This window comes from Pavona decussata, unplaced genomic scaffold, assembly GCF_977016875.1.
Source record: "Pavona decussata unplaced genomic scaffold, jaPavDecu1.1 SCAFFOLD_67, whole genome shotgun sequence".
NCBI lineage: Eukaryota > Metazoa > Cnidaria > Anthozoa > Scleractinia > Agariciidae > Pavona > Pavona decussata.
Genome location: NW_028145486.1, coordinates 3,006,495 through 3,018,618, shown reverse-complemented (window position 1 = coordinate 3,018,618; position 12,124 = coordinate 3,006,495). Strand labels below are relative to the sequence as shown.

Genomic DNA, 12,124 nt, shown 5'->3' with positions numbered 1-12,124 from the left:
AATAAAAGTGTCAAGAGTCTCACCATTAAAGGTGAATAACATTTGAGCTTCTTCATTGCGTTTAAAACAAAAATGACGTGTTAAAATCAAACTAAAAATTAGCACAATCATTGTCTTATTTCATTCTTTTCGTTTTCCTAGGTCCGTTATCAAGGGAATCCAAAGTCTCTGGAGATTTGCCTGCAGCATTTTTGATGCTGGAGAAGATAAAAATGCGGCACAGCACAGGGTGTCTATCCAGCTACACGTTTGTAGAAGATAGGGGGTCCATAGGGGTAACGTTTTGATTAGTAGTTTGAATGGCATAACATGCATTATCGTTACCTTAAAGAATTGATAATTTCTTCACAAATTTTCATGGAAATTCCCGCCGCAGTTTTAATCGAACAGTCTTAAGCACGTTAGCGTGTTCAATCACAGGAGCTTGTAAAAGAAAGATTGAATGAAATTAAAATATTCAAGTTACGTTTTCGTTTGCCGCGTTATTTTGTATCCTGTGCATTTGCGTCCAAGATGGTAGACCCAAAAGCACAGCAGTCGTGTGCTAGCTCTTTTATGCCCGAGCGGATCTGTGGCTGATTTTTTAAAGAGTGGATAATGTTCTGATCCACTTTGTTAGTCACGTTCCGCAAGGCCAAATTAAGATATGTGGGAATTTCAGTGTAAGCCTATGAAAACTAGAACTTGTTGTCAAAATTGTAGAGCCGGGTTCCACTGTATGTGCAGGGAAAATGTTCACGCCAATCAATCTTGTAAAAAATACAGATAATCAATAATAGTTTTATTCAGTTGAAAATGTCTGATGAAAACCTATTTCATTTTTCTACGCACTTTTTACGTTCGTTTCGTCCATTTATGTGACGGTCTTCTTCCATCTCTTTGATCATCATCCATTCTGATGACACTTTCAGTTATTTTCTACCCGTATGTATCACTATATTTTCCACTTTACCTCATTGTCTTGGCCGAACTTCCATTAATACGTCTTGTGCCCGTCTTTATACTATAGACGCATTTTTAATACCACGCAAATAACAAATGTTTGCCCAAGTTCGTCTAGACGCTGTAATGTGTCCTCTAGAATAAAAATAGGTATTGAAACGTTCGACGTTGTTGTGAGGTGAAATTCACGATTCTATCAAATGCCTGGCACCCGGAACAGACGATGACATTGTGAAAAATGCCCAACAAATGCACGGGGAGGATACTATCACACAGTTATGTCCTTTTTTTCCTACTTTTTGAGAAATATCTTCATGGCTAGTTGAAAAAGAGATTTTAAACCGAAGTGCGTTAAAACCGCTCGTTTGGAAACGATATATAGACGACATATTTTAGCAGTTCATTGAGCAAGTAAACAAACACCACCAAATCTATTTGCGAACTGTAGGAGTCGCGTTGGCCTGTTAATACTTTTTACCCGGCGGGGGGGGGGGGGGGGGGGGAGGGTAATCATATGAAAGGAGCGGGGATGCTTGTCGGAAATTTTCAATTAAACCCCTAAAGGAGACCAATCTGGGCATGGCCCAAACTTTTCTGACCCCCTAAAAGAGACCATTTTAAAACACAGACAAAAACAAATACAGTAATTTTTCGCGTGCAACCCCAAACGAGACCTTCACGGCTAAATATATTGGCGTTTTGCTCAAAACACCTGAGTGAGCCAAAATCAAACGTTTTCACCCCTAAGCGAGACGACGAGCATCCCCGCCCCTTTCATATGAGAGTTCCCCAGGGACTTTTTAACACTGGAGCCCCGAGAGGAGAACATGAAAGGGGCGGGGATGCTCGTCGGAAATTTAGAATTAAACCCCTAAAGGAAACCAATGTGGGCGTGGTAAGAGCTTTTTTTGACCCCCAAAAAGACCATAAAAAACACAGACCAATATATATTTTTATATTACTTCGCGTGCAACACTAAACGAGACCTTCACGGCTAAATATAATGGCGTTTTTCCCAGAACATCCTAAGTGAGACCAAAATGCGAAATTTACTCCCCTAAGCGAGACGACGAGCATGCCTGCCCCTTTCATATGAGAGTATCCCCCCCGGGACTGGCGCCGAGCATGTGCTCTGACTGCTCTCAGAACTTTCAGTGGCAACTGACGAGATTCATTTAGAATCGAAACTGCAGTCTTGCCTGAGAAACAACACTAAACACTTGTCAGAAGAAATCGCTGAAGCATCCTAGAGACTCGCATGACAGTTACCGACTGTCTTAGCTTTTAATATCTACCGGATGCGGGCTTACCAACAAAAACATACTTACTTGTCTTTCAGTCATGAGGCAACGGAGCTGAAAAGAACAACTGCAAGAGGCCAAAGCTCTCGAAAGCAAGAGACAACAATGATCAAGTTTGTAAAGACGTGGATCTATTAGACTTAGTCTCATATACGTCATAAACGAACACCCTGCAATCTTACTGCAGATAAATAGCATGACCATGAAATCACGAGTTACGAATTCCACGGATCCTATGTCTTCATAGCATTTATCTTGCAGTTAATCCGAGCCGGTAAGACAGAAATCCTCAACAAATGCCACAGAGCTAGCATACCCAATGGCATATGAAAAACGTTTCCAACAGCTCAGAATGATCGTTAAGAAAACCTCCATTCAGTATATTTGAGTTTTTCCTTGCATGATCAAGATAAGCTAAGGTACCGTCGAAGGCTTTATTACTGATCTATTTGCGAACTGCATGCAGGAGTCGCGTATGACACGCAAGACCCACGCGGTTGATCGCGCGCGCTCGCATCGGTCTTTTGCCTTAAATTCATTTGGTCAATGAGAACCAGTTCTCTCTAGCCGGCCAATTCTGATAAAGCGATCTAAGTCTTCTCGCTATTTATACCTTTTATTAAGTTGTTCTCTTTCCACCTGAAATTGTATTGGGAAGAGATATAAACAAACCTAACATTATTGTACAATCCTAGTTATACTAAGCTATATAAAATGTTTATTCCACTGTACCCACTATTTAATTTTTATAGATTGTGTATAACTGTATAGAGTTTATTCCTGAGGCTGGGCGGGTATGAGGGTAGATCTACATGTATTTGAGCTTCTCAAATATTTTGAGACTTTGAAATGTCCCTACAAACTTAAAAAACGTGTAATGGCACCAATCTAGGATGTCTGGAACAACTGCCAAATGATTGCAGTTTAAAACATTAATCAAATATTGAACTGAATTTGTTCAAACGTCTTTATTTTCCGCTATCCTGGATGGACTACAACAACAACAACAACAACAACAACAACAACAACAAAAGTGCGTATGATTGTAATAATTTTTTAAGGTATTTTTTGTTGCAACAAACCCAAAGCTATACTCTGAGAATAAACTCTAAAATTTTGATAAAGGCTGGTGATATGGTAAGGGGGTGTTTTCATGATACCACTACGACTTCCAAACTGGTACGACTTTATCCCAGTTGTAAAATCTTAATCGGCTTCTGTATCAGTCAAATCCTGTTAACCATATCAAGCTGAAAGTACTATAAAGGTTACCGAGCTCTTTCAATAATATTTATAGAGTGCATTTCAGCTAGTTTTGTCGTTTATGCTAATATGGCTGAACATATAAACAAAGTTCCTGCTACTCATTTACATGATACTGGTTCAAAATCTCACGTGAGTACGAGTCAAGCCAGTGTGAGCTCGACTGTTGTCTTTGGAAAAATAAATGAAGAAGCCCACAATTAAGGCCAAAAGGTGAAAGGTTAGGAGACAATCCTTTGAAATATTATGCTACAGTGAAAACACTATTCGCCCAGAATAATTTGATGATAAGAATATGTAGGGTAGGGTAGGTAGGTACTAGGTAGGTTGCCTTTATTTATACACGATGTATATGAACGGCTGAAAGCTTGTGGGGTCGTGTGCAATACATTACTACTTACAGTCAAACCGGATGTTCTTTTCCTCGCAACTTTGCAAACTTCTGTCGCAATGTTGGTATTTTGATTGGCAGTTTGCTCGGAGCAATTTGCAACCGTCGCGAACAAATTGTAATTTTCAGTTCCGGTTCACTGTTGGACTATCTCTGAAGCATTTTAACCGGCGCCAAAAAAAAAATACGGTCAAGATTGGCTTATATCAATTGTAGAAAAACGACCTCGGTTCAAAAAGGGAGGAAATTTTACCCTTGGGATCGTCTGCTTGACGAAATTTGCAACTGGCGCGATCAATTGGCAACCGGCGCGAACAAATTCTAATTTTCAGTTCCGGTTCACCGTTGGACTGTCTAGCGCGAGATCTATGAAACATTTCAACCGGCGCTAAAAAATGGCTTATATCAATTGCAAAAAAACGACTTCGGTTGATAAAAGGGAGGGAATAATTGCCTTGTGGTCTTCTGGTGTTAGACAAGCAGCAATTCCTGCACGTGTTGGCCTTTCAAGAAAAACCGCTGCCAACATTGTAAATAAGTTTCCGCAAACTGGAACCTTGTTGCCGGAACCCCGCTTCGCGAGGAATCAGTGAAATATTACGCTTCTTCGCTGTATACAGTTGCCTAGGGTGATAGGAAAAACACGAGAAAGAGTTCTTCATCCGATTTTCCAAACACCGACAAGTGGGTTGAAAAAACAAGCACTGCCAAGCTTTTTAAGAGATCTCCAAAGGAAGATGATACTGGAAAACTCTGTTGCCGAACATTTTAATATTGACTATACGTATTAATATCTTTTACTACAACAAGTAGCCCTAGCAACGTGATCTTCGGTCACGCTCACGTTTTGCTAGCATTTATGTCACACAAAATAACATAAGGTCTTTTAACAAGATTTCCGTGTGAGAGCCTCCTTGATCACTCTTATATTGGGTTATTGGGTTCACCATAATCAGATCGAAGGGCACCAGGTCGCCAACTTCACCGAGATACCGACGGCACCGCCTCCATAAAATAGCTATTTTCGAACCTTATCATAAAAGCGTGCCTAAACCAAACACAGGGAGCCTCACATAACGGACGTAAACAAAACAACTTTGCTCTCTATTTTTGCTGGTAACATTTTTTTTTTCATAACTTCTACAAGGCCCGTCGACGGGCCGGCAAAAATTGCAAAGCCGACTGTATTTCAAGTCGTCTTGCGGGGTATTGGGAAAAGTTTTCAATCAGCGCCTCGGATGAACCTCACTGGCTACGGTAATACCACTGCGCAAAGCTGAGCAGACTTTTATTGGATCAGAGTTTTTTTCGAATGACTCATTCTCTCACATGTGGGATGTATAAGACATTATAACGAGTCTTGAGTCTGCGACGACACTTCGCTGAGTTTTTTTTCTAAGAAATACAGAAATCTTTAAAAATAACAAGTTGGAGGATATTAAAGCTAATGCTCCCAGTGTGTAACATGCTCAACAGATATAAGCATGCGCATTGAATGTTTGGATGACTATTTAGACGGGTGTCCGATGGACATCCTAGTTTTCCCAAAGAATTCACATATACTTGTTAACAAAGATCCCAAAAGCAGTTATGTTGAAACATTTTTCAAACTTATGTAACTATATTCTAGATAGGCTATCAAAGACTTCTAGACCTACATTGTCTCTAACAAGGATGTCCCACAAGTGAGAGAACGGTGGGTTCCTTTTAAAACTATGAATGGCATTAGCTCAAGCAGTATTGGTTATGTGCTTTTAAATTTCTCCAGTCAGGTGGACACGCCCCACAAGGGCGAATCTGCCGTTTATGAAGCCCAAGATAAATTCAAGAGAACCCAAAATATACGAAAGATCGTAGGAAATAAATCGGAAACCCATTAGAGTCGACGGAACTTTGCACAAGTGTTCCATGACAAAAATTCAAGGTTTAATAAATTTGTAAATCGATTTGGACAGAAGCAAGTACAATTAACAATTGGTTCATCAACTAAGCTCAGCTGTACGCGTTTAATTCTCACTTCAGTAATCCTAAGGTAAAGTTGTTCCCATACGATGCTGATAAGCCTGATAAGTCCTTAAAAGACCGTTTTCACTGATGTAATAATTATAGGTTATTTCACGGCTCGTGTGCGCGTACTATTGTTATTCACAAGTTGTGTAAAACAAAAGAAAGAGCGCGGCGAGTGAGTTTGTTTTACACAAAGAGTGAATAAAAATCGTACAAGCGAATTAACCGTGAAATAACTTATTTATTATATACATACCGAAATTCATAAGCGAACAGAACTCCAAGATAAACATATCTTTATTTTCTTTCAAAGGAAAGCAACGCGCGGTCAAGCCGCCTCATAGTTCGAGAGTTGCACTGAAATGGCTTCCTTGTAAAATAGTTTACATCTAAATTATCAAGGAAAATTGCCGTTAAAGGGCAGAACTAGTTAGAATAAAATAAGACATCTCAAGAATATGTCGAAATAGTTCTACGGAAGTTCAAAATTTGAAATACAGAGGTGAAAACTCGAGTCTTCATTATATGTTGCTTATCAGAATCCGCATGCTTGAATTGACAAACACTAGTCAGAATCCGAATCAAGTGGTTTAATTCTTTTATAAGTTTTGCTAGAGTTTTCTTCTCGCACTGAAAGAGTGGGCGATTGATTTAAAGTGTTTATTGCCACACTAAAATGTCCTCCGCTTATAACAGCACCCGAAAAAAGAGAAACGAAATGCTGTGCAGCTTGCTTGCTTTGCTGAGAAAAAGTTGGACGAAATGTTGGATAAGAGCCAGACTGGGGAGCTATTTCTCCCGAACTCAGTCCAGCGAGAGTGTGAGACATGTTCAACTGTTGTTTCTGTGAGACGGTAGAGTAGCTAGTGATACTTTGAACATTTTTGTGTCCTGACAGTTGCATAATATCAGTTGGCAGCGCGTCGTTGTTGACCTAAGTTTGAGTCATAGTTTTTCTGCCGCCGTGGTTTTTGAGGTTTGGCCCGAGTCCGGCTTTCTGTGTCATTTTTTTCATTAAAGTATCAGTTAAGCTTATTTACACGGTCTGGAGCCTTTTTGAACCTAGGTTTGCCGGAGCCAGATTTTACATTGTTAACTGCCAAATAAAACGGTGCATCGTCGGTTTTTATTTCCGCGGGTCGCTTTTCTGCGTAGACTTTGTAGGCCTTTACTGGACTTTTCTCGTCGTTCGACACAGCAAACATTTTCGGTGCCATGGCTCTTACATTCCAATGATCGGATCCTGAACGAGTAGTTTTGGTTTCTCTTTCATTAAATTCGAGGTACTCCGCCCTGTAGGGAGGTTTGACGGCAAAGTTTTACGTCTCCCCAACACATTTCTCTGTGCTCCTTACAGCCTCGTAACCCGAAATGGATTGTGTTGTTTAACCACTGACACAGTGTTTAAAAGCTCTTCTGCCGTGGAACGTCCCAAGAGATCCTTTCATACAGAACTTGAATATCTTCCTCACTTAAACAGCAGAAGCATTGAGGCTTGTTGGCCTTGCCTTTCCGTTTTAGATCCCTTTGCTTTGATTGAAGCGCTTTCCGAGTTTGCTCGAACTAGACGTCTTTCATAAAGCAGAGCTAGTGATTTGCAACTTAAGCTATTGTTTACTGACGTTCTCGTTGCCGCCGTCGCTTGACTCAAGGTCCCTTAATTTATTGTTATGTGGATTCCAAAGTTTCTGTGGAGAAGCAAGTCGAAAACTATTTTGTTTTTATAGCGTTGATTGGGCCCACACTCGGCCCCCAAAAATTGCGAAGCCGACTGTATCTCAAGTCGTCTTGCGGGGTATTGGGAAAAGTTTTGGGCCGACCTGCGCCATACGCAGCGTCTCACATCATTTGGTCGAGAGAAAAAAAGAACTAACAACAAAATAATGCTCCAATAGACAAAAAATTGAGCTTCAGGTCAACAGGGTCCAGTGAAAATAGAACTTAGAACAGCTGCAGGCCTACTGAAAAATTTCAATCAGCGATCACCTGAGCCTCGGGTTAACCTCACTGGCTACGGCAAATGCCGTTTTCGTCTACGCTACGCAAAGAAGATAAACGCATGCGCATTTACGGCAGTCAAAAAGACTGATGCACTAACGCTCCTAGCTGGTTTGCTTAGAGACTTTGGGAAACGTTTATGATAATCACAAGCCCCAGTTGGGCGTCTCCTGCGTGCAATAAGATAATACATGAAGAGGAGCAATCCTCTCTTTCCCTCTCTTCCCTCTTTCCAATTGGCCATGGATACTCAACATCTAAGAACCCTAAGAACAGAAACAGATTCTTGTTTGGAAAATTAGTTCATTATATAAAATGTAGTTATTGACGAGATTTCGACCACTATCTCACCTGGAACATGTGAAAAGTAATGATAATTTTACGTGTGTTTGAGATCGCCAATAAGCTGGTGACACGTCACTCGCCTTATTTCGCGCCACTCTTAGAAGCGATGAATGAATGGCTACTCGTTCTCCCGCCATCCTGAGTTGCATGAGTTGCGTCTTTGTCAAAAATATTTCGATATGGCTTCAAATAGACTTGCTTACAAGTCGAGCTTAGAGAGCGCGAAGCGCGATCGTCAGAGCTCGAGCGAGCGAGCGCGGAGCGCGAGCGAGCGGGAGCTCGCGCCAGGTCCATTCAATGAGAAGCGAGCGACTTTGAGAAAGTCTAGGCTTCAAACAATACTCTTGCAAACAATGATGAAACTTTGTCCAGGGAAAGGTTCCTATATTATATATCGTTCACCGACGATGATGTAGAGAAGTTCTTGGAAGCTAAAGAATAAAAAAACACTCTTAGAAACTGATCGACAGTCATTGATGATAGCATTTCTGGCCTCGGAAAATGAAAACAGAAAGCTTGAAGATGAACCACGACCAGAATAAGAGGCTTACCTTGGTAGATTTCCTTTGTCGGTTAGGAAAAAGTCTGTTGAAGAGTATCAATCAACAACTCTCAGGATTCATTCCTTCGGTAACGCCACCTGAAAAAATTGACATCGCGACTCGATTATGACGGGCAGGCGTTCACCAAAACTCGACATACAGTAAGCTTAAGTCTTTACAGTGTTCATGTTTTTAAACACGGTGAGTTTTTAAGAGAAATTTTTCGCTGTAACGAAAGAAAGGAAACAACAGAGTATTATTACACACGACTGAACCTACATTTCAACAACAATAGACAAAAAAAGAAAAAACGCGAAGTAATAAAAGTTTAAAATACATAAGTAAAAGTAAGCTTTGAATGAAATTCGTTTGGCCGAAGACACCTAAAACAGCGTCTGAACACGTTCATCTTCTTCCGCTGAAAAGAGAACAAAAAGCACAATATTAATCAGAAGCTCATTAAAAACAAGTAATGTCTGTAACAAATCAAACAGATAAGAATATGTCATTTCTGAGTTGCTTTAAACCTCATCATGAAAGCGAGGCTAAGTGCAAAGTTTTTATTATGAAAAGTAGTTTTTATTTACATGCAAACAAAACTAATTTTCATATGAAAAAGTTTTGCACTTAGCCTCCCTTTCGTAATGAGGTTCACTGCAACTCGGAAATGGCTTATTAAACAGTTAATATAATTTGTGACAATTTTCTCACTTGCAAAAATATGGGCTTCTACTATTTTACAAAAGACTTAATTCAAAGCAATGACAGACTGAAAAATGGGCACTTAAGGCGTACATGTGCGGCAAGAGGGTACACGCTTCAGTTCCTAGCCGTTATTTCTTCACAAAATCGACTGTGCGCAACGTTTTAATGCAGCCAAATTGATTTCTATCTCCTTCCCTTCCGAGTACATCTCTCGTTATGTCAAAAACAGGCCCAGCCGTCTGCGGTCGGCAGGGCACGCCCTAATCAAGCTTTTACGAACTAAAAGTGGCTTCGTTCATTTGAAGAATTCAACTAAAATGATAGAAGGTGGATCAAATTAATTGTTTGTCAGTTTATAGTCTACAGCTGAAGTCCGGAATATGTTTGATGTTTTATGAATTCGCCTCACGTCACAAAATTGTTTTTGGCTAAGGAAACTTTTTCTAAATGTAAATATATGAAACATATATTTTAAACTGCGAATGAAAGGTCAAACAGAAGAAAGATCCTCGCAGTTAGTACGCAACTTACGCAGTTGCGAAAAGAAATCTAGACCTTAGGAGGGAGGGCCTGGCAAACATTTTTATCTATCAAAATATTTTTCCCTCCCCTCCCCCCTCTACCTAAATAATGACCGGTCCCTTAGAGACTGCTTGTAAAAATATTTGTACTAAAAAATCCCACCCTAAAGGATAAAAATCTGGTAAGAGATTTGGATTTGAAGCTTGAAGTCGGTAGACGCAGACGAACTGCCGCGGAATAAAAATATGTTTGTTGGTAGTCCTGCGCGCTCGGTCTCATTGCGTGACAAACATGATCGTCTCATTGTGCAGAAGACTCCACTTTTTTGCGTCTTCGGGTTGCAAAATTTCTTCATCTGCGACTAAAAATAATTGAATTATTGTTCTTAATCGTATAATCGAGTTAACTTATTTTCTATAGCTGTGTGGAGACTCAAACATGGTTGAATCTGTCAGGAACTGTAATGTTTCATGCAGGAGTCACTGATACGTGCGGTTGTTGATTGCGCGATTTGGTAAACATGGTCGAAGGGAAGATAACAATTTTGAAGAGAGAGTGACGATGAAAAGAAATCCAAAGCCGCAAGTTTTGCAAAGTAAACTTGTTATGTTGACTTTCTAATCAAATACGGTGCTAAGCACTAAGATTTGCGTGGAATATTGGCTTCGATAACAGGGACTCTTATTCGATTATTTGTGTTTGTTGACAAGTGGAGTTTGATTTTCTCGACATAGAGCTTGCATTTTTCGTGCAGAAGTTTTAAAAAGCCCCAGAATAATTTTTATATTCTTGAAAAGAACACCATTTCCACTTATCACAACCTTAGTCACAAGTGCTTCTGAGTTATACCGTATGAAAAAAATGTTTCTTGAAAAACTGCTACAAAACAAGATTTTTTAAGAAAGAAATTTTTGTGATTTTCAAACTCGTGTCGTGCATTCCCAGTTAAGTAAACGATCCTGGTTTTAGGCTTGAATCATTTGCCAGTGTCTCTTACACAAATATACCAATTTGAAAAACCCGTGCTTCCTTTTGCGCTTTTCACGAGCGAAGTTCTTGTGTTGTTACTCGGCGCACTAATTTCCGCCATTTTATGACGGTCGGCGCCCGTTACAGTTTTTGAGAATTTTCTGGAAAATACAAACAGCTTTGAACTAAAAAGTATACATCAGGTTTGTTGGCTCATCATAGGGTACCTCTGAGAGAAATAAGAAGATTTTGAATTTTTGAAGCATGTGCCACATTTTTAGTGATATCACGCGGTCTTCGGGGACATTCCCTCTTAAGCAGCTAGCGGAAGCTCCAAAATACCCCTAACCTTAAAATATACGCAGCTAAAAAGTACATATATCCTTCAGCCGGACTTGAACCAAACTGATTGCAAGGCTGAACGGCAAAGGACAGACATTCAACTAGCGCAACTAGAACCCCGGGCCCTCCGGAAGACTGGTTTAAATATTGGCCCGATAAAAATCATTGCTTTACCCGGTTCAAGGACGTAAAGTAAAGTGAAGTCTGACACGTGCGGACCGGAAGTGCATCTCTCCAATAAGCACGAGATCAATTTATTTATGCGTTGCGTGGAGTTCTCTGCAATCAAACTTTTCGTAATTGCTTCGGGACCTCAGTAATACAATAAGTGAATAACTATAATGTACTAATTGGCCTACAAAGTTCAAGACCTCAATGATATGACAAATTGCACAAGAATTCGATCATGCTTGTAACATACAACTTTATTTAACAACTTCCATGATCGTTTTACTTTCGAAAGTTCGAATTTCGAACATTCTGGCCTACAATAAAATGCAATACAATGGCTTTATTTAAAGAGGGAGGCCTAATGACCTGTTACAGCTTTCCAATTTACGGCCATCTTTAAACTAGTAACTTTCAAACCGTTGATAGATGGATAGAGCAACGCTAGTAATATAATACCATCATATGATAGACAACACAAAATTCGATCATGCAACTAGATGTAATTTTAGAAATTTCCATAATCGTTTTACCCTCGAAAGTTCGAGTTTCGAATTTTCTGGCCTACTTTAAAAGAGTATTCACCTTTCAAACCGTTACATCGCCTAACAAAACTTCCCCTTCCCCCA

At 39.9% G+C, this 12,124-nt stretch overlaps 1 long non-coding RNA gene and 1 pseudogene across 3 annotated transcripts in view; one reads left to right on the top strand and one right to left on the bottom strand.

Annotated features, from left to right (window-relative positions):
* LOC146478098 (uncharacterized) overlaps window positions 1-12,124 on the top strand; it is a 46,854-nt gene that overhangs the window by 27,943 nt on the left and 6,787 nt on the right. For all 3 annotated transcript variants that reach the window (XR_014865249.1, XR_014865245.1, XR_014865248.1), the window contains exon 3: window positions 142-461. This is a non-coding gene — a long non-coding RNA (uncharacterized LOC146478098). The remainder of the gene's footprint in view (window positions 1-141; window positions 462-12,124) is intronic.
* Window positions 5,046-5,175, bottom strand: LOC146478100 (U4 spliceosomal RNA; annotated as a pseudogene).